Raw genomic sequence first — 25,087 nt, forward strand, 5'->3', positions numbered from 1 at the left:
CCGCGAATTTAATATATAGTGAAAATTAGTTGAGTATAATAGGTAATATGATGAAGAAATAACTTTAAGTTAGATTTACTACATCATTTATTCTATCATGAAAACACGCAACACAAAATACGTTTCAATTTTGATGTCATGGCAGCCTATTTTGTCAGGAAAAATAATGGTATTAAGCGGTTTGTCATAATACCGATCATGACTCTTGCTAAAATTAACTATTAAGCTAAAAAAAATATATGATCCACCATTAAACGTCCGATTATCTGTCATGCTTTCATTTTGTTTTCTTCCTCTACTTCCGGTTTTGACTAAACCAAAAACAACTTTTCATACGTGTGTGCGCATTTTGAATGATTGGAAGGCAGAGAGTTTGGACGTGGAACCAGGAACAAATACTAAATGAATAAGTAATAATTTTAATACTGTTTAGTTTTTGACACTGGTCCGTTCTTGTGGATACCCAGGCACTTTCCATTCGATCACCGTAGAATTGTCATCGTCTCAAACAGCGATATATAGCATGAATGTTGTTATCTGATTTGAATTAAGGCTCGGTCATGTAAATGATCAAGCAAATCTAATTTTGTTTGGAAGGTTCTTTTTAGAGAAAAAATGTCTAATTCATATCTGAAATGGCAAGCTTAAAACTTTCAATGCTTAACCAGAAGTTTAAGGGTTACATATTTACGATATAGATTTTTTTTAAAAATTACATATGTACAAACACTTTGATGTCTAATCGGTTTAATGCAAAAAAAGGTAAATTTAAAAAAAAGTTGATTGACATTTGATTTGAACGATGAATACTCATTGAAAATTTATGATTTTCGAACATCGACCGATTTCAATAACATACCGTAAATTATACGTCTCGCGACACCACACGACACCACGTGACCAGCTATTCGTGAGCTTCCTAGAGACACGGTGAAGTATTTATAGCCCTGTGAAGGGCGTCCCGAGGCGGGGTTCTGGTGGTCTACGTGTTGGGAGTCCCAACATCGGGCACCGCATATTCATATGACAGAATACCTTTCACTTTTTAGGTAAATTCAGTATCATTAAAACAAAATATGGTGTGAAACAAACAAATTAAACTATACTTGAGAACGGGAGCAAGTAGTATAACTAAAAGACAAACTATTTTTATGAATTATGCCAGAGTAATAGCAAAACTTGGTTTGTGTTTTCGGACTGCATAAATCACCGCACGCAATAAGAACATTTGTAAGGACCTATGCCAACTATGCCGATACGCGATGTCATATTCCGATACGCGATGTCATATTCCGATACGCGATATCATATTCCGATACGCGATGTCATATTCCGATACGCGATATCATATTCCGATACGCGATGTCATATTCCGATACGCGATGTCATATTCCGATACGCGATATCATATTCCGATACGTGATATCATATTCCGATACGCGATGTTCCGATACGCGATGTGATATTGAATTGAAACCTTTATGATCAGATAATTTTACTTTTCTATAGGTTATCTCCTCTTTTTCCGGTTTGACGTTTTATAAATAGTGACGTCTCCATCAATTTAACATATTTGTTGGACTTCTTACCTAGTTTGACATATGGGAATTGTAACCGTTTTAACCGATGTGTGGTGTATTTCTAATATTTAGTAATAGTTACCTCTTCAACCGGTTACCTTTTAAACTGGTTTGAACTGTTTGAATAGCAACACCTCCAGCCGGTATAATACATGTAGCATCTCTAAATTCAACCGATTCTGATAGTAACCAAAAAAACCGGTTTGACTTGTTGAAATAGTAATCTTTCTAACTTGTGTAATTTATTTTGATGTCATGTCTCTGAGGTGGTTGCCTGTTTTGTTTTTGAACTGTTAGAATAATGATTCAAATGTTAATATTTTTAATCGTCACCGAACAGTTACCTAGACATCAAGCGTTAGAACAAAGCTACAGTTTTGAAGACCAACAGTTTCAGAATCTGCTTGATGGGTCTCGAATGCTAACTCAGAACTTCTCCATTTTTTACTCAAACTTTATTTATCAATAATTGTAAACTTTGATATTATTAAATAGTTATCATATTTTGAATATGAATAGTTATATCCATACATATATATCTAAGTGTCTTAAAAATCTTAAAAATCTGCCAAGTTGCAGTATTTCTTACGAAGTTCTGTGAGTGAACATTCTTTTAAGAAGTCAGATTCTAACATCAGCGACTTTGAAGAACAATGTTCTTAAGGAAAAAAAACTGTTGGAATAATTTTACAACTTCTGTAAGATCTTCTCATTTATTTATCTTTGACTGATATTTTGGCTGAAGATATAGATCACAAACATTATTCTTCGTTACTTCCTGGAGAAAGGAAAAGAACAGGAAATATTGATTAAGCTTCCTTTTCTTCCATGGAACGATGACAACAATAAATATATTCAACACCAAGTTTTCATAATTACAGGAAAATTAGATTTACGGGGTTCTATCTCTCCACTCCTAGGAATCGCAGGGTTCCTTCTCAGTCTACGTATAATGAAAGAGCTCGCATAGTGTATTAATTACGGCGATAGAAGCCTTTAGATTAGGTATACCTGTATGCATGCAATAAGCAGGTTTTTTGGGGCAGCGATCGCCTGTGTTTTTATGTTTCATATACGTCTTAAAGGGCCACCATTACATTTAAACCTTGGCTGACAAATGTATATTAATCTCTGCCTATTTTCATTAGAATATGCAATCTAGAACGCTAATTAAACATCATAAAACCTTGCAATGCGAACTTCTCTAATTGATATGGCTCCTTGCGCGTCATTTCCACCCCTGTTATAGTGGAAACTAAAAAAGTAATTAAAGCTAATAAAACAGCCATCCTTGACAGAGGATCGGAAAACATCAGGGCTAATCAAACACATGTGCCAGGCCCTCAAACAAGGCATTTAGAAAGATAATCGATTGGGTGTTGGTCCCATTGAAGGTGTTCGAAAAGTAATACCTGATTATTTCAACTTTTGTTACTAATGTACTTTCCGCCGCCAAAATTAAATATTTGATAAATCTGAGAAGATTTTTGAGTGTCTGGCGAAATTCTTTTTTAATCCCCAATCTTTGAGAATACGATAAAAATATTTACTGTCTATACCGACATAAAACAGCTTGAAGAGTTAATGGTATCTCAAAGTAGTGCGGTTCTAATTAAACATTGTCAATATTTGCTCTAATGTAACCTTTTATATTGCTTCTTTGCAAGATCGTAATATTTGTCTTTTATTCCAATGCATTGATATGCCTTCATTGATATGGATACTTTAGGGTTCTTGTGCCCCATTCTTTCTGAATTGGGCCCTCAATCGGGATCCTCACCCATTAACCGTGGTCTATTTCCTTAATTTTCACACGCCTTGAATTATTTTGTACTTTTACGGATTTGTCACCCATTTTATGTTAATGCAGTGGGTGACTCCCGAGAACAGTGCAGTCTCTCAGTAGATAACAGGTATCGTATACCCGACGCTGGAGCGTGAATCGAGTATGTAACCGATATTTACATATTCCTCTCAATCCAAGTGCGACGTCAATGGAAGCTGCTACGTCCGGGGGCTTGTCACACTTAACCTCTTTAATGACTTAAACAGAGATTTCACTAAGATTATCAAGTTTATCGGAATTAAGTGACGTCTTTCTTCATACATTTTAATACGATAATGTAAAGAAATACAAATATTTTATGCATATTCTTATGAATCTTTCGAAATAAAGATAGTAGAGATGTTAAATCCATTTGCACTGCTGAATAAAGTTGAATAATGTATCTTCAAATTTATTTTTCAAGTGCTTTAAGAAATCGAGTAAGAAATATACAGATCATCACTTTCAGTGAGTTTCAATGCGCCCGTTTCCCCCAATGAAATGTTGTTCTATATATGCAAAATGTTGTTAACGATTTTCTTTCAAAAACTTCGTAAAATCAAATTTGGGTTTTTTTGGGGTTTTTTTTGTTTTATTTCGGGGGGGGGGGGGGGGAGGAGGTTGTGTGTTTTTGTTTGTTGTTTGTTTTTTGTGTGCTGTTTTGCTGTCTAAAATCAGCTGTATTGGTTTAAATATTAATATATAAAATACTTTAATGGTTTATAAGTGTTTTTAAGAAAGTGGGTTTCAACGGACTTTTCTAGTTTGTTGCTATTTGGTGTGAAAGGCAAATGAATTTATATCAGCATTCGTTATAAACAAATACATATCATTTATGACAACAACAGACACATCTCAGGTATCCAGATGCTTCACCGATCCGGACGATTAGACTGAGAAGCACTAGGGTAACCAAGGTTATACTCTACCTTGCTGTTAAGGTTTGTTTTAATTTTTGATTGGTTTTTTAATGCAATTTTAACATGCACTTGATATAAACGATAGAATATTGATGTTTCCCTCACTGATGTTTTTTTGTTATATATTTACAAGTGACTAATTTAAAAAAAATCATTTAGAGTACACCGGTTTGTTTAAAAAAATTGAGGATATTCTTTGAATATAAATTGTATTTCTTTGTATATATGTTTGATTTAATAAGGGTTCAACAACGATGTTTTTACGAATCCCCGACAACACCTCATAAAACAAATAGTTCCGTAATGTGATATTTTCTTCTTTAAAAATAGCGAGTACTTATATTTCTGTAGTACTATCAATTTCATTTAATGCTTGAAAAAAAAAATAATTGATTTTTAATCATGCTTTTAAGTAAAACAGAAAAGAACAAAATTCAGTTAATCGAAATTTTTATTATGTGGCATTTCAAACATAATAAACAACGTTAGTCATACATTTTAATTGTACGTGTTCATTGTTATATTCCATCACTGTCTATTAAATCCAGAATTAAAAGCATTTAAAAAGAAAGGCGTGAAACTCTCTTGAAACACAAAAGAACAAATACGGGTGTGTCAATCTCAGCTTTTAAATTCAAAAAGCATTTCACTTTTGAACATAAAACATATTTTTTTATTTCTGTTTAAAAAATATATTTTCGTAATACGTTATGCACTTTTATTAGCTTTTCATATGTATCAATAATTAGTTTTTCCACATTTTAAGACAAAAAACATATTTTTTGAGATTTTTCTTTTCAAATAATGTATTAAAATTAAAGCCAAGGTTCCATACAGCATTAGGCGATGAAACAAGTGTACAAAAAACTTGCCCGAGTATTTCCCGCTGTTTTTTGTGTCTATTTAGAGAAGGCTCTTTGCTGCCTTTGATCACTGACTTGGATGACTGCCGACAGTATACCCTTCAATTCTTCCCCGGTATTGAATTGTGGACATTGATCCCGATCTACCCAAGTTGTTGAAACTTCAGTCATATATAATATGTATTTCAAATGTCAATTGCAAATTAAACTGAATTGATTCAATTTACCTAACTGCTATTGAGAGCCATTTCGGAATAAATCACCCGGATTATCAGATTTAACATCCGCGGCCTTGTTGACACGTACCCATATCTCGATTATTTTTTTGTATCGTAAAGATGATCAAATTTCTTTAATAACCAATAAAAAGGCCAAAAGGACAAATTATATAAGAATTCAAAAAAAATATATTAAAATAGGGCGTAGCACTATGCATGTACAAATGTTTTCTATCACGCAACAACGTTTGAGCCAAATCTTCTACAAAAATATTTCAAATATGGCAAATAGCAAGCGTCCACAGGATCAAATGAATACAACTTTTTTCGTTTGAAATAATAGACTGCAACTGAAATAATAGACTAGACAAGTTGGATCTACAGAAATTGAGATGTACACACACGTAGGCAATGGACATAACTTGCTCTAATTTTGACGTAGGTGGTCTCCATTCATGTAGATGAAGGAACCAACAATAAAATTCATTGATATGAAAATAAAAGACACAGAAAAGTGACAATTGGAATTTATAGTTGAGCTCGGAGTTCCTCGGCATGGTACGATTCACACCTTGAGCCGTCTGTGATAGCGTCGGTGTGGCAGTAACAGGGGTCTCTGATTATTATGTGTCAACTCGACATCCTAGTGCCCAGAGAGAGAGAGAGAGAGAGAGAGAGAGAGAGAGAGAGAGAGAGAGAGAGAGAGAGAGAGAGAGAGAGAGTACAATTCAATAATCTCTTGGACACACCTCCCCCTTTTTATTTAGCAAAATGGATCTGCGCCTGGTGCCCTTTATTTAATCTCAATCGACTGGTAATGACATAGAACAAAATTTGAGCCGTTTGTAAAAAATCTTTTAAAAATGTTTTTTTTTTTGAAGTGAACATAATGAAATGCGTGTATTACAACCAGGATAATGTTGTTTTGTAACACCTAAGCCTCAAGGATCATGTTCTGCTTCTATAAAGAGTATGTCTGACTCAACAAAACATTTACAAATTGGTCAGAAAAATTTGAATGTTTGAATTTTCGCAATATAAAAATAGCATCACTGGAACTAAGAATATCAAAATAAATATAGGCCTTGATATTAAGAGCATTGCAAAAGGTTGCTTTATGTCTTACTATATAATTCAGGTGACAAAGTAAAATCTAAAAATATTGTTCATGATATATGTCAACAGATGCAAGGAAAGATCACAGGACAACATGGGTCATACAACTGATGTCAGAGCCCAAGTTTTCTCCAAGACTCAAAGAGATCTCGCCTACGACTATGGCCTGGGTAACTCTATCAAAAACACGGACCATGTTTGGTTTGTACATGCTGCATAATTGACGAAATATATAGTGGTCGTGTAAATATATGAGATTTGAAATAATTCGGTAAGGATACACATTAATGGCTATCGGTGATGATTTTCACTCAGAGTGCGCATGTACATGTACATCAGATCAGAATATAAATATTTGGTTCGTGAAACATAGTGATGATTAACATTACACTGAAAATTATAATAAATCGTAGTACACTTTTACTTCAAAGGCTAGGGTGTCAATTGTTTTTAAATGATATAATTTTTACTTCAATCAAAATCCTACGTTTGCATTTGTTTCAGCAATAAAGCTTTGTCTCTTTCAGTTCATGAACAGGAGAATAATCAGCGTCTTCAAGGAGTCCATTGTCCCTACACGACAACACTACACCTGGTACACAGTGTTAACCAAGTGCTGACACTTCAACAGACGCAGTTTTTATCCAAGGCTTGTTACTGGTAATAAATTATTCCTATACGATTTAAAAGAGTAAAAAAAAGGCATTAAAAGTCACAAATGACGCTGTTCGTCTGGGGGTCATTAGTGGTAAGACCTATCAGAAAACTCATTCATTTTCCCTGAAGTGAGTCACATGGTCCTCCTGTTTCATTCACAATCGTAGCTACTGTTGTCCTGGGAATGAATCAGGACCATGACGTCATGAAAGTCTTCCCACCGGCATTGGCACACTTCTTTAGAGAGAATACACAATATGTTGTAATATATACTATATCGTATGTCAGGATCCCCTTACACCCGCCCTGATAAATCAAAGGTGTGTTTTATTTATTCTTACCTATGCAACGTGAATCAAACATACTCTACCTGCAGATAAAACGGTTTCAATTGAAATATAACCGAGCTAACAGTCGGACGTAAGAAATCGTTATTTATATAGGAATAAAGTGCTACGCTGTCAACGATAGGAAAAACTAAACATACTAATGTTTAAAAAAAAATTCGCGACATGTTGTGTGAAAAATAAACAAATCAAATCAGATATTTTTTTTATAATCCTGATTCGGAAAGTTAACTTATGTTCCAAATCTTGTCATTCAACTCACCAGCTATCTGATAAAGAAAATACGTTAAAAATATTGCACGCCCTAGTATTAAATCAATGAATGATATTCGCTATAAAGACCCCCCAAAAATTGAAATAATCAATTTGTTCCAATTTTGCCTCTTTTTATAACAATCCAAAAAAGTTTATTCAACTTTAAAAGTGTGAACATTCGTTTAACATAACCAGGGAGTTTTCCGTGACGTCACAAAATGAGTAATTTAAGAGTCTACAAAAAGCTGAAATTAATTTGCCCACAAGCTTGACGTTTTCCCAATTCATCAACGGGATTTGTTCCTCGATAACTCGTTTAAGTTCTCAATAAATCATACGTATATAAATTTGTATTGATGTGTACAAGAATAATTTTTAAAATGTTTTGAGCTTTATTCATAACACATAAATCAGAATAAATGTTGTGGGACATTTTCGTTTGACTGCCTGCTATAATTTTCTGTTTTTGAAATTCTTCGTGCGGCTGTGAAGCGAGAGAGTTTAATCAGGTTTATGAAGTTTCGCATTTAAGTCTACTTGGAGTTTTAAATTAGGTTTTATATGTAATTGATTTGTTAATAAAAATGTTGTGTGTGTGTGTGTGTGTGTGTGTGTGTGTGTGTGATGTGCGCATTTATTTCTATATATAGAGATCTGTGGAAATAGATGTAGATACACGGAGATAATGGTAAACCTAATATAAATTTGATTATCAGGGTTAACTTAGTGACGAAGTGAGTAGAATGTTTGTATTTGAATTTTTGTATTAGTCAAAAACGCAATTTCCCCTCAAACAAGAGTGGTAACTTAAAGCTGCTTGGTCCGATTTTATATCAAATTTTGTGCACGTTTTTAAACGATAATTATGCTAAGTATATGTATAATAATAGACATTGCAGTAGTTTTCCAAGTCAATTAAGCCAAATTTCAAGGGGAAAAAAATTGTACAAAATTTGTTAACAAAACAAACGACATAAAAGGGTATCGGGTTATTTTGCCTCATGCTAAAATTCACCCCTGACGTCAAGACGGGTATGGCTGTATTCCGGCTTTGACATCGCTGTAAATAAACGTCATGATAATGTTCAGGGAAATTACAAATAAACCTGTGTACGTTTTGTTTGCTAATAATTCTAAGGTTTGCTTTGTTTACAATCGATGCATAGCATGTGGGTTGTATAACTCCAATCATTTGGGGGACGAAACCAAGCGGTTCCCTTTTCTAAACATCCCATGATGCATTTTGGTTTGTTTTTTCGTTTGCCCAAAGAGAAATTATTTTTATTTACTTTGAATATTTGTTACTTTGAAAGGAGACCTATCCTGCTGGTGTAAATAGGAGAAAGTCCATAACTTTATAAGACAAACGGCTTGTATGAAAAAAATATTTGATACTGTAATAACAAAAAATCGGACCAAGCAGCTTTAACATTCTATCTCCGATGTACTTTGAATGGAGACAAGGATCTCAGAAGAATAAAGAACTTCATATATTTGGACATTTTTGTATACCGGTACATAATACATTTATTCATAATATGTCGCATTTCAAGAAACTCCGACACTTTCCTTTTCGACAACTTTCTGCATTTTCAATGCAGATCAGACTGTAACAACCACCTGGTATTGTTTTCAATCATATTTCTAATGGATTGTAAGACATTTTTATAAACTGTTTTACCCTATTCATCATAAAACTATGCAAATTTATGTCAACTAGCCTTGTTCGATTATTGATCTCTTTAAACTTAGCAAATGCCAGGCATCCTAAATATGAGAGGCTTCCAAAACAATGTAAGAATTAACTGCTGTTTTGTTTTGAGGAAAGGTATTCATCTTAATCTTAAATTTAACGATTTTTTAAAACTATGGTGGGGATTTTCTACTTTTGTTTGTTTGTATGTTTCATTTATTTACATACATATACTCGAACATAATAAAAACACAAACCGTGTCGCTAAATATAAGCACGAGATATTACTTCAATTCCCGGTTTAGTTGAGTTAAATTATAGCGAACTCGTCCCCTGTGCATTTAGGCCCGGTCAATTCGTGCATGTAACTCTAAGCATCAAGTATTTACACCGAAATGCGTATGAACACATGCATTTGTCATTAATTAACTTAACAACATAGTTGTATCTTTGTGAACATGTACTAAATAGCATTTTCCTTTATTCCGACTTCAATCAAGATTTGAGTTGGCTCAGAAGTTTCCTAGTATCTAACATAGCTCCCTGTACTTTACCGCACGGCAGGCTACGGTGCTGGTTATCTCTTACACAAACAATTAACACCTGTTTTTGAATGTAGGAGGCATTGAATCTTACAATATACGGTAATTGATCGCTATATTGCCTGCCTGGGTCACCATTCTATCATTAGTGTTACCTATATCGACAGATGTATAATTACCTTTAATTTAAATGACTTAGATAGTATGGGTTTTGTGCCGTGAGTTTCATAGATAACAGGTATTAAGTAGGTTTAACCTGATTTGTTGATAAATTTACAGGTGATGGGTTGTACTTTGTAAACAAGAGGACCATCTTGACTTCAACACTCCTCTAACTTGGCCCAGACAAAGTGTAGTTGGACATAATAATTAGCGTTATTTACTTAGATGTGAAACTTTGACATAGATTTACGTTTCAATTAAAAAGTACATCGTGAATTTAAATATAAACAGTTATATGACAAATACTTAATTTAAATACATTGTCCTACAAGAATAGATTAGAAAGATGCATTAGATTTGCATGTTATTTGGTTGTTATAAATAAAAAGAACATACATATTGAAGTTTTTATTCTAAAGACTAATTACAATATCCTTTTAAGAAAACCCGGGTCTCTGCCACTGCTTTTGTCAATGCTAGTCTTCAAAATATAAATATTGTTGTTTTTTTGTTTTTGTTTTTGTTTTGTTTTTTGTGAATAAACGTTTTGAAACCCATCACGCCAGGATAGAACTGGTCTGTTTGTACAGGTCAGACAAATCTAGGTTAAAAAAATCCAGAAGATAATGCTTGTATAACTTATTCTGTTTACAATGCGATTGAATTCCTTTAATCTATATTATATTTATAATACTTAAAAGGGCACACTTTGATTAAAAGACAAAAATGTAAATTTGAATCATAAACTATCAGAAGCAAAAAATTGTGTAAAAATGAGTTTGGGAATTTACGATCTTTAAAGGGTTTTCGGTTCCGTCTGGTGACAGTGATCAAAACATTGAATCAAAAATTAAAATTGTATTTTTAATGAACAGTTTCTGAATATGCAATATGACTTTGACTGAAGAATTGAACAGAAGACACCGTTCGTGCATAATTCATATTCTCTCCTGTTTGGATATTCATAGCATAAAAAGTTATAAATCTGATGCCACAGTTTATAGATATGCAAAGCAAATCAATTTATTTTTTAGTTTAAGACAGTCATGACGAATATAATTGCAAGTTGGGCGACCTTTTGTCCTTAGCATATGAGGACCTTGATGCATTTATGTATGTATAATGTTTTATATACATAGGTGGCGCTAAACCGGATATAGGTGCAAGAAGGGCAGTCAGAGCATGGGCTATTTTTTGCGATCTAAGTGGAGCACGGTCTTATACCACCATGTTGACTCATTCATGTATGCTTATCAATTCAGATCCCTTTTTATTCAGATAAATGTCGCATTTAATGTCGTTGTCAATTCTGATTATACAATTTTTCAAGTAAACGTCGCGCTTTATGCAAAGATTCGAAGAGATTTGAAGAGTTTTGTTATTTAATAATGCATTCAGCGTTCTGTCGTTATTCATAAAATTAATAACGCTACAATAGAAGGAGTTAGACAAGGTGACTCACTGTCGGGTGAGTGCATTGCTGATAAAGTTTTATGCACATATATAATAAGACGATGCACAAGCAGATTACGTCGATCTCTTGTCTTTTCAGGGTCTCAGCTCTGCATAATAACTACAAAGGAGCCTCCTATCAATAGAGCCGGCGATAATTCTACACCTGGACAAAGGTATTATTTATGAGACCACTCCGAGAAAGGGGAGATATATAGACCAATGATAAATCGCATTAGGGTAAATCAAAATGAAATGATGTATTTAGCATATAAAATAAGATAGCTATTTATCACAATAAAAATTCATCATAACAGTCAGTTTTATCTTGCAGGTAAGTTTTCATTCACAAGTCGTGGATGAGTCAGACCTCGCTGACAGATTGTCGATATATTGTGAGGACTTAACCAATTAGAGCTGTAAAATAAATATACGTGTCCAATCTCGGTAGATCGGGCTTGAACATAGGTTTTAAGAGTAAATAACGTTATCTCCAGAGACCTGAGATATCATGTTCTAGCCTGGCGACATAACCAGCACTAGGAAAACTTTTTATGTTTTTACTATACCTTATATCATTTCAGATTATCAAAGATAAGGAGTCGCGACCCTCTATTTTATATTTAGAGTGTCCAAATAAGTAAAGACACTCCTTTTGAACATTTTCTTTAACTCAAGAATATGATTCGTCTTTCAAAGATCAAAGTGTCAGATTTTTGTCAATGAAGTTTCTTTTCTTAAGCCTTCACATGAATTGCAACGTATGTTTAATATCATGCTTTTTCTGTCACCTGAGATGGGATTGAATGCTGCCTGACTTGTCAAAGGTATTAGGGCTGCTCTGTAATCAATAGACTAAGGTACATTCTGGGTTCTCTATGCTTGCTTTGTGGAACGAGTTCATTCATAAAGTGGTGAGAAAATGACAAACAAGAGAGGTCTGATTCGGGACCAGACTCACACTGAGATGAATGTTCCTTAAAGATGGCAGGTTACACGTACTTACGTGTCCTCATCAGACATGACCATGATCACCAGGAGAAGTTGAGTGAAAAAGTCCTGATCGACAGTCTTGTTGCCTCATCCAATGATATATTTTTACTGTTTTATTAACATTAAGCCTAGGACAAAACCAAAAAGTTAATTCATTGCCTCTGCCATGGCATTGATATTGCTAAGTATTATACCTGTGGTAGTCATTGAAGTTCTTCAGCAGAACATTTTGACTTTGCCATATTTATTGCAATGTAAATCTTTGCACACTTCATAAGGTCTTATACCATGGATTTGACACATTTGAAAATACACCCTCAAATGTTTTGCATTTTACTTAGTTTTAGAACAGTTAATGGGTGAAAATGGTTCAATGAAGATTCCATCCATTCTTGCATAATACACTAAATAATTCCAAACTGAATTAGAATTATTTAACTTTAGAAAAAGATTTTAAATGATTTTTCTATTATGTATGTGAAAAATGGGAACTCTTTTTCTGTCACATTGTTGATTTGAAGGTCATAGTTTGAACAATTCTGAATCTACATTATCAATTACAACAAAATATTGTTAAGCTTTATGGTTTTCTTTTTAAAAAAAAACCTATACGCATCCTCTTTCGGGGTTCACAATATATAAATATGTGATACAACAAAGATTACTTTGTAGTAACATATATTTGGGATCTACATACAAGTAATAAAATCTCTCTTGAAAAAATTAGTTTATCTGGTGCAGTGGTTCCTGAGAAGATTTATAAACACCTTTTCCTTATTTTTTAATGTTTGCTAATCATCTGCACTTTGAAAAGAATAGGAATCTTTAAATGTACAGCAGTAGTTGATACCCCTTTACACAAGGGTGATGTGTGTCAACTAATGATTGATTGAAATCAGTTTAGTGGCTCTTGTAAAGATGAGAATGTTACAGACGGACAACTGGTGCCCAGCTTTACCTTTGCAAGTAGAGATCTTTTTAACTCTCAGAAACAACAACTGGAGTCACGTTTTTTAAAGCAAGAAATGAACGTAAAAGGAGCATAAAATGAGCTAAAAGAACACTTTGTAGTTAAATTGGAAGCTCATCCAGGTACCACAACTCGATACGATTTCTTTATCAATCGCTGGAATAAACAAAACCAATTCCTCATCCAGACCTAAGCATATGCTTTGCTGTCACATTGAAAGCTTCTCGAGTTCCCACAGCTCAGTGAACTATCTAAAGGTCGTATCCTGAGCTAAAGTTCTATTTGTTGTTACATAGGTAGCTCAGTTCGGTACCATAGATGCAGTTCAGTGACCTATCTGTATCGATACAAACTTGTCAGTTATCACCGGAGCGTGGCTATCGTATCGTCGACCCTAATCCCAGTACAAAGTGACCAAAGTAACGGTCTGTGAGCGCTGTCATACGCGCAGTAATAGAATCCGTGTAGATACAGGCAGATTGTAGATCAAAATCTTTCATTCATAAAAAATAGATTCGACTCCCATGCTTTTCTGTTATTGATGACCAATGCCGATATTATTCCAAAATCATTCACAATGTTTTTGATACCAAACCTTATCAGATACGATGAGTGCAGATTTAACAATTAATAATTAAAAATGTCGATTCATGAATTATTGTCGCTATGTTGTTGCAGGCTCGGGGGATATTGCCCTATCACGGTGATCAGGTATTTGTTCCCATAGAGGAGGGGCTCCTGAGTGTGTTTATTACAGAGAAACAATGGCGTCCATGATTGTGCTGATTGGGATTAAGGGATTAAGTGATATATTACACAGAGCTAGGATACTATCTGTGGTCACGCAACCCAAAAAATTCCCACAAAAATCTCATGGACATCTTGTAAAAAACAAAATGCTTTATACACAATTCATTGTTGGGGTCTTTTTTTTGTCCAATTCAGTTAAAGATTATGTAAAAGCACATATTTAATTACGATTATTAACGTGTCAGAAAGGACTATAGATCAATTTTCATAAGATTTAATTTCTGACCCTTTTTAAACAGAATATAAAAACCATCATATCATGCAGAAATTTTAATAAAATGAACAAGTAAACAGATGATGTCAATAATCTAGAAATTTGGTACCAACGTTTATTCCTCGTTCTCTATAATGTCACTAAAATAGGCCAACACATAAGAAAAATAAACCTGTAGTTTCTAGGTTTTCAGCAATCCAGTATTAATTTCCAAAAAAATATGTACTTCTTTCAATTTTAAGTCACTTAAATTATTTCAGAACTGAAATTTTTCTCATGTTGTGGGTTTTCATCGACATTTGATTTCCTATTGTTTAATTTTTACCCCCCCCCCCCCCCAAAAAAAAAGACCTTTATCCAGTCTTTCTTAATGTTTAACTGTTCAGTGTTGATGAAACATTTTCTTCAAATAGTTTTTAACTTGTTTTTCAAATGATGTTGTGTTAATTTTTATTTATATCATAATGATTTTTTATTTATTGGTTTGACTGTAATATGAATTTCCGAAAGTTGAGTACTTAAGATTCCTTTTATACTTTATAAATTTTGTTACATTTAAGAAATATCAAATGCACTCAGAATTTCATTGTTACCTTGTATGATTCTGAGAGATAGAGAAATAACAGTTAGTATGATTAAACATTGATAAAGCGTTATATAGATTTTAAACTCATGAAAATTTTGTCTAATCATATGAAACAGAGTACAACTTTAAAGTAAATTCATTGCATTTAATCGCAAAACTATTGCGTTTAATCGCAAAAACTTTTGCATTTATTAGCCAAAAATATTGCGTTTAAACGCAATAATAGCTTTGTGTTTAAACACAATATTTTTTTGCGTTTAAACGGAATTATTATGCAATTAAACGCAATACATGAACTTTGCGTTTAAATGCAAAACTTTGCGATTAAATTTTTGCGTTTTATCGTAATTTTTTGCGTTTTAACGCAAAATACATTGCGAATAAACGCAAAAGATTGCATTAAAACGCAATAACTATTGCAATTTAATGCAATATAAATTAATTTTATTTACTAAAATGGCCCCAATAAGCTTCCGTCTTACTAAGCATACATGTTACATATTTTCAAACTTTATTTTTCCCTCAATTTCCAATTTTAAAATACATTTTATCTTTGCTAAGGGGAAAAATTCTTTTATCTTTTTTTTCAAATGATGTTGTGTTATTTTTAATTATATCATAATGATTTTTTATTTATTGGTTTGACTGTAATATGAATTTCCGAAAGTTGAGTACTTAAGATTCCTTTTATACTTTATAAATTTTGTTACATTTAAGAAATATCAAATGCACTCAGAATTTCATTGTTACCTTGTATGATTCTGATGTATATTGCAATTATTCTTTTAAGTTGAAATCAATTGTTTTTCAATTTTCATCAAGGAAATTAACGAGTATGGAGTTACTTTAATTGATACGAGTAAATACTATGTACTGTGATTATTCAGTATGATTATTTTCCTTTATGAATGTGATGTCAAACGTTGTTTTAACAAAAAAAAAAAAGAAGCGGCCCACTTTTACTTCGCATTCTAATACAATATGGACTGTATAATCCGAGTTCTATGCGTTCGAAAACAAAATTCCAATTTTCTCCATATACATTTAAATGGTAGTCCCAATACTTATGTGAATAATATTTATATCAAAAGATTTTCATACAAAATGAATTACTTTTCAGCAGAAAAAAATATCCTGTCTGTCTAAAAATAGAAAATGATCGACGTTTAACATTTCTGCGTGTATATTGTCCTCTAATTTAAAACCTAAAGTACACCAAAATGTACAAAGGAAACTCCAAAAAATAAACAAAAAATCTGTAATTGAAAAGTAGATAATTTGTCTTAACAAGCATAATCCATTTAAAAAGATTTCAATTAACATTTAGTTCGGTGTCGGGGAGTTCAAACACCGTATAGGGGACAGCTCTCAGCGTCTCTTACAATGATTACTAGTGGCAGCTAGATTCCTGAAAGGTGTGAGTCCGTACAAGACACACCTGACAGGTACCAGTCACCTAATCCACCAGATCCAACAAGTTCCCGTGATTACCTGAGATAAACCCTATAGGTAACCTATATAGACAGGTTGTGTAATTCATCACAGAGGGCACTGAAATTAGAAATGAAAAGTAAAAATTAGCGTTCCTTTTACGACAGGTGTATGAATTAAAGGCTAACTACATTCAGGTATAGGTTTAATTTAATTTTTTAAAGATGCGAGTCTCGATAAGAAATCAATTAGAGATTTTTCAAGTCTGGGAAAACTTTGAAATTGTCAAGTTATATATCACGTTACTTAACTTTCCATACAAACGAATTTCAATAATATATGTCCCAGTTACCGATTTTCTGAAAAAAAAGAATATTCGGTTAGTTGTTTTTTTAACTGAGTTTATGATATGATATGCTTAATCTGCCAAACAAGAACGAAATTAATACACTGCCACTGGTTTTGAAAGGAAATATGCTGGGTATATCTTTCCATGCACAATGTCAAGGAGAGACTAAATTGTTTGCTGCAAGTTTTATGTATCATTTGCGTGTAGAAAATGATGATGACCGTATGCTGAAAAAAAGTTTATTTTCAATACTGTGTTTCTTCTTTTTTAATTTGATTATCAAAAAATATACTCAATATTGTGTTGCTTCTTTTTTCAATTTAATTATCAAAGTTATACATGTATGTTGTCCTTTCTGAGATATTTTATTTATGGATAAAATTTGCAATAAAAGGAAATTTTCCATGAATGACGTTATTCATGAGTGTAACAATTTTCCCATACCTCCATGTGCTTTTTATGCAAGAGAATAATGGTTCACACTACGTATCATGACGATACTTTTTTATCAAATCACTTTTGAGTAAGGGGCACTCTACACGGTTGTGTATTTATATTTAGTGAAGTATCTCGAAGTGACAAAAAGGGTGAAAAACAGGAACGTATACTACTTTTGTTACTTAATTTTCATTTTTTGAAAAGTTAACGTTTTCTCAAAAGTGAAGGTCAAAATAATGTCATTTTGTCTGTTTATTTCTTTTTTGTAGACTTATTTGTATGTCCCAAGACAATTAAACGGGTTCGCGCTGGTGTGCAAATTTAAACATTAGTAATATACAGGTAAAATATTCTTCTGAAGATCTTCACCATTACAATATACAATAATATAACTATACCCGATTCCTAGTAAATGTCGAATTACAAAACCCACAATCCTTGGTAAAAAAAAAATTAAGTCCATGGAAGGGTACATAATATCAATTTGGGAAATATCTTGGGCAACAGTTTCTCAAGAACACCATTGATATACTAAAGCGTTTTATGTATGAAAACTTTCCAGGACGTATTAACCGTATAGTTTTATAAATATGACCCCCTCCAAAAAAAAAATAAAAATAAAATAAAAAATAGAGCAGGATGATATGGTCCCCTGCAACACGATGTAAAACGGTATCAGTACAGTTGTATTATCCCCACAAGCTTGAGGATAAGCACACTAAACACATTGTCAGTCATTGTAGTTCTTACGATTTAAAATGCTACTTCTTTTCTACAAAGGTAAATATGTATTAAAATGAATTAAGATATCAGTTTATCTCAGTCTGTTTCACACACCAATGAGAACTTCAATTTGGCACAGTTTTGATGTACAAAGGGGAACCAGTCAAACTGTCTTTCTAGGAGAGGTGTCAGGATTTTACAGCCCATCCAGTGTATTTTGGTCGCTTTCAATTTATGTATAGGTAATATATTTTCTACCCTCCTTTAACGGAAACAATTGACATGTACTAAGTAAGAAAACCGAAAATGTGAAGAAAAAATGGAAAGATTTTTTTGAATTTAAAAAAAAATCATATTGTTTAAATTATTATTTTTAAGAGCATGCAAATTGTAATGTCGGGATTAATCAAATGTGTTGAATTTTAATTTATAAATTTAGATCAACTATCAACAAATCTTTCATGCAAAGATATTTTATTATTTTGTTTTTATTATCTAAGTGTTAACATAGGTTACAGTTTTATATTGCCTCGATCTTTTTCAAACCACAAATTAATATATATCAAACAATAAATTCTTTATATGTATCGTTATAAAATATCTTTAAAAAACTGAATATTATTGCCCTCATAAAACCTTATAGCTTGATATAGATATTTCACATAATTATATCAATGTACATGTACATTATCAAATTGAAGCATATATCAAACAATATGTTCTCTATGTATCATTAAACAGTATATAATATGCAAAAAACTAATAATGCAAAAAATTGTATTATCTGAACTATACTTATAAGTTGAAATACATATATTACATGTATAAATGTCACAATCAATGCATATATTACATGTACAAATGTCATAATCAATGCATATATTACATGCATAAATGCCATTAATGTAATATGAAATGCATATTAAGACATGTACACCAGGGTTAGGGTCAATTACTTTGAAAAGTAATGAAATACTTTCAAATACATTAACAATTTTATCAATTACTTGCAATTTCAATTACATTTCTTTTCAAAAACGTAATTAATTACTCTCAATTACTTTGATAAATGTAATTAATTACATTTCAATTACTTAAGTTTTATTTTTTTAAATCTTGAGAACATATACATGTACATATATAAACAGCATAAAGATATACAGGGCTTTATGTACGGTAATGTTTTTAAAGATTCTAGCTCAGTTTCATGATCACTTATAAATTTCTTGAAAATTTCTTGAAAAATTTTCTTTAACAGTACCATTGATCTGATTTTTGGTTATGAACAATATGTTCTCTATATTGATTAAATTTTTTCACATAACTATGTTTATTCAAAAAGTACAACTTTCGACAGAACACCATATCAGTATATAAATAATAATGGTTATAATTCACAAGAATGTGATATTTAGACTCCCTTGAGTCTAAAATAGGGGAGTTCTTGGGTATTAGAGAAGTTCACACTTGGACAAAATTAGACCTTAACCTATTGCTCTGGGCAGAGTGTCATGCTGTATAAACATATTAAACATTATGAGACATTTAATTATTGTATAAACAAAAGCCCATGCCAAACATATATACAAACTATTTATCATTATAAGACACTGTTTTCATATTTTAAACTTGGAACAAAAGTAACTGAAATGTAATTGAAAAGTAATTGAAAATACACAATATTTTTGGAATGTATCTAAATACATTCAATTACTTGTAATTGAAGACAGACTCAATTACAAAATACCTCCAATTACTTTGAAAAATGTAATTAATTACACTCAATTACAAAAACTTTTTCCAATTACCCCATCCCTGATGTACGCTGTCTTTTTTTTCTCAACAAAACATTCTCCAAAATGTTAAAGAAAACTTGCGAGGCTTCGCTCGTGCAACTCTTTTTGCAAATTGTTCATCGCAATCCTGAGCCATTTGATTCATTATTAAAAGATAAAAAAAAAAATGATGAGGTGACCATGATAGAGACAAAAACTTATCAACATCTCTTCCCCCCCCTCCCCCCCCCCCCCCCCCCCCAAAAAAAAGAAAAATAAAATAAAAAAGAATACTTAACAAGTACTATTTATTAAGAAGAAAAAAGAAAAGAAATAAATTTTACTTACCCAAAAGAACTGAAAAAGTGTCTTACCGTATAAGTTATTTACAAAGGTTTGACACATGCAAGTTGTAATGTCTGGATTAACAAAGTGTTGCATCTCTGACTGTCAGGTCTGACTTTTTTTTACACAAGTAGAATATCAGATTAAAAACTAAGAATCATTAAAAGTGGGTATACTCAACAAAAATAATTATGCTTCATGTCAAAGTCACAATTTTATAGTGGGGTTGAAACCTGTAACAAAAACATGCATATAAAGAAATAATCGTAGTTTATCCAGAAATTATTGATTTAAATAAATATATAGGTATCCATACATTCCCCCAAAATTTTAAAAAAAAAAATTTCAAAATGCAACAGACTTTTCTTTGTAGAAATGTTTTTATAGCATTGCTATAAACTTTTGTAATTCATTAGTTGAACATATCCACATATATTGACATGTGTGTACTAGTGAAGTTATGCTGTTTCAATAAACATTTTAAAGTACATGTATAGCAAATAAAAAAAATTCTCAAAGACAAGTGATGATAAGGACCAGTGTTAAAAATCAAAAGATCATAGGAAAAATACAAAACAGAAGCAGAGCAAACAGGACCTCTAAAAAGGTTAGAGGTAGAATCAATTGCAATAGAGGAGTGAACATACTCTGCTGACCGGTCACACCCGCCGTGTGCTCGTTGTCGTAATCTGAAAAAAAACCGGGAAAAACCGTAGACAATTAGTTATATGTGGTCACATGTAAAAAAAAAAAAAAACTAATTTAAAACATATAAATTGCATTGATTTGGTTAATCTTATAAATCTAGGTTGATATAATTATTTCACATAAAAAATGTATGAACAATGTACCGAATAATTATGCCAGAGCCAAGGTTGCAATTTTTCAACCGTCTAAGGTGCATGCATCAAAATATTTAAATATGCCATATGATAGTACATTGCCTAAAGAGTTTATAACCACTTTTGTTACTGGTGTCACCATTCAGGTAAGATATTCAAAAAATAAATTCCTAAGGGAAAATGATATTTCCAATAGGGAAAACCATTTTCCGATAGAATGTTTGGAATTTTCTACTAAAAAAAAAAACCCGACCTATAAGCATTTAAATTCCAATCAGATTTGAACAAAACTCCCATGGATTTTAGAATCCAGTATGAAGTCTTAATTTCTTATAGGAAAACTATCTGTCTAAATTAAGTGTCAGCAAGAAATACTTTTCTCCTATAGGAAAAAAATTCCTGAAGGACTTTTAGAAAATCTCATAGTATTTTTAATATTTGAAGTAGAAATTGTTGTCCTATTTGACTTATTATTCTCCTATGGGATTTTTCAAGGTATATACATGTATCTCATTTGTCAGGTGAGACACACTAAAAACAAAATGGACAATATTTTGGAATACATTTATATGGATTTTTTTCCGAGTCAGCACCTTAAGAGAGTGCAACATGTCACCTTGGCGCTGGCATCATTATCCGGCACAGTGAATATGAAGCCACTGTAATTTCTACAACAAATGAATTTGACAGAACATTTCCAAAATGTAAATAAGTAAGAGTTATCGTTCATGCAATGTTGCCTAAATTGGATATTGTCATTTTAGTTTCTGCATTTTGAGTTATTATTTATAGAAAAAGAAATGAAAATGTTTTGACCATTGTGTAAAATAAAATTTTAAAAACCCAGGTACCGGTAACCTCGAGCTACTTTTTTTCTCTAAATCAAAATATAAAACTGTAACTGTAAAAATACAGCATTATCCTTTTTATAACATTAATGAAATACAAATGGACACAATTTTCTTTCTTTCTCTATCCTGTACATCAGTCTTGGCCTGTGGTCAGTAAAAGGATTTAAACACAAATGCCGCCTTCTATTTCTCGGTAGACTAATGAGAGCAGAAAAACCACTGCTCATAATAAAGTTTTTAAAGTTTTTGATAATTGAGTATGATTTTCAATTTTTTTTATGTATATGCAGATAGTGTTTACAACAAAACTATGTTTTCAAAAAAAGGAGTCAAGAATATTTTTATTAAAGAGAGAACAAAGTTCGTTGCCCAACACTCATGAAATGTCACTATATAGAAATGTATATTGTAAATTAAAGCTAAATATTTTAATCATTGCATTATTATCTACGAAAACGGTTTCAAAATTGTGTACTCACTGTAAAAAAAAATGGAAAACAATTTTAACATGCATATATTGCTCAATTGTTCAATATTCATAAATAAGAAACAAGCTTTTTAGAGGATTTATTAGATATTTTCTAGATGTATTTGACTTTTGATTTGCAAGATACCGAAATCCATATTAAGCTTTATAAGGATGCATTGCGAATACCAGTTTTGTTAAAATTACTTTTGAAAAGTGGAAAACACTATGATTTCTGTATCGAAATTCGTATCTATATTGTGGGATCATTTAGTAGTTGATTTTTCAATTAATATTGTCTTCCCCTAAACTGATTGTAAATTTGTTTGTGTTTATGTTAATTTTTATCCTATTGTTTTTCTTATTTAGTTTCATGTTAAACAACATAAAACTCTCCGATAATGTGGAGGATATATATATAGTATCGCTCACACATGACCTACAGCATGCAAGATGAACCTTATTTATGTTATGTCGACATGCAGCTCTGTGATATAAGTTAACATGCTAGTTTTCTATTCTTAGATGCAACTTATTTATGTTAACGTACATTATATTTATGTTGACTTGCGATGTATACTTTGACCTGCAACATATCGATGTACATATGTAAACATGCATGTTAACACTTTTTTTAACATGCAGCTTATTCATTTACTCATCTCGCATTTAAACATAAATAAATTGCATGTCAATATAGATAAATTGCATTTCAACAGAAATAATAACAAAAATATTTCCATGTCGACATCAATAGTTGCTTTCAGCATATTTATTCCGCATGCTGATATATATAAGTTGCAATTCGACATAAATACGTTGCATTTTGCATGCTATAAGTCATATGTGGGCAGTTTTTGATAATTTCAAGAATGTATTTAGAATTTGGTTTTTAATTGCATTTCAATATACAGTCAACGTTATTATGTTGTATCTTTTTGAAGGTTTATGTAAGTCAACGGTTTGTTTTCACTTTTACACTGTATGTATTCATTTACCATAATTGATGATAGTAAATACATTCCGGGATTTAGCTATTGAATAAAAACTTATTGGATAAAAAAAAGAAAAAAGAAATCAAATGAGCTAAAGTTTTGAGTGTTCTGGTTTCCTCGGTGATAATGAGCAAATCTAAAGTTGTAATTTTTTATTAAACGATATAAACCTTTACTTTTAATTTCATTTATTACATTTTAGTTTCAAGTGCTTGTTGATACATTAGCAGTATAAATAATTTTGATAGTTTATGTGGTATCCGGGAAAATCATTAATAAATTCTTGAAATACACTCCATAGAAGGAAGTTTGATCAATATATATTTTCTGAGAAAAAGAAAAGAAAAGACGCGTAAAAAACCACCAACAGTCGTTATGTTTCTTATTTGCAGAAAAGATAATTTCCCATTCCAAGAAAAAACTACTAAATTCGTTCTTATTATACTTTTGCAATTAGGAATGCAAGGCTCGATAGAACGTTTTCAAAGATATTAGGCGTCGACTGATTAAATTAAGATATTTCACAATTTAACGTGTCTAGGAAAAGATTTGAATTTCTTCCTTTTTTTATGACTTTAGAGTGTTTCTAAAACGTATTAAGCCAAATAACTTCCGTGTAAGAAATAAACATTACATTTTTTTTTTTATCTTTTTTTATATTTTTTCTTTCATGTTTTGGCATTTAATATAATGATTGTAGAGAAGGAAGAAATCTAATCTGCTAGAGTGTTTGTTTTGAAAAGGGGTGTAATAAAATGAAAATAGTCATAGTTTGTTTGCTTTTCTTTACTTTTCTTTCTTTCTTTCTTTTTAAAATATAATACAATGTATACCTTGCATTTATTAGTGAAAAAACATAATGCATGCTTTAAAATTATAAAGCAATTTTTAAATAGTTATCTGACACAAAGCTGTCTTATGTATAATCTGCTTTGTTTTAAAAAGGGAGATAAAAATTTAAATTTTCATAGGTTCATTGGTTTTAGATGTTTTTCTATTTATTTAGTATTAAGTAATACCTTGTATGCACATAATGCATTAGAGAATATTGATAATGCGTGAACTAAATCTTTAAAGAATCTTTTGACACAATGCCATCTTATTTTTAATAGTGCATTACGTCAGCTGATAGGTGCTTATGGTAATTTTATGAACACTAATATTGATACTAATGTCTACCAGCCTCCTCTGTTTTTGAGATTAATTGTACTACCGACTTTGCACAGGTATATCATATCCTTATGATGTTGTTGCAAACAGAAAATGGTATCATTTATCATTAACTTTTATTGTTCAACAACCCTTAAACTTGTATGTTTTAAATTACAACATCATTCTAACTTTTTCCTGGTGTAATACACATTTATAGTTTACAAGTTTATAAATCAACACTAAGTTTCATGTGGGTTTACTTTTATTTAATGAAAAAAGACAATAACAAACCGTCAACCATCTCAAATATCCATAAAACAAAATACAAATTTAAAGCAGAGCAACACGGATCTCCAAAAAGATAGAGGTAGGATCAGGTGCCTAGGAGGAGTGGGCATCCCCTGCTGACCGGTCACACCCACCGTGTGCTCTTTGTCGTAATCGGGGGGGGGGAAACAGTTCGTAGACAATTAGGTGATTAATTATGGTATAACAATTAGTATGAAAAACGTCAGTC

General features: G+C 31.8%; 1 protein-coding gene across 1 annotated transcript in view; it reads left to right on the top strand.

The window, feature by feature from the left end:
* The window catches only part of LOC128158262 (leucine-rich repeat and IQ domain-containing protein 1-like), a 152,174-nt gene that overhangs the window by 17,977 nt on the left and 109,110 nt on the right, over positions 1-25,087 (top strand). The window lies entirely within an intron of this gene.

Source organism: Crassostrea angulata, chromosome 1, assembly GCF_025612915.1.
Source record: "Crassostrea angulata isolate pt1a10 chromosome 1, ASM2561291v2, whole genome shotgun sequence".
Taxonomy (NCBI): Eukaryota; Metazoa; Mollusca; class Bivalvia; order Ostreida; family Ostreidae; genus Magallana; species Magallana angulata.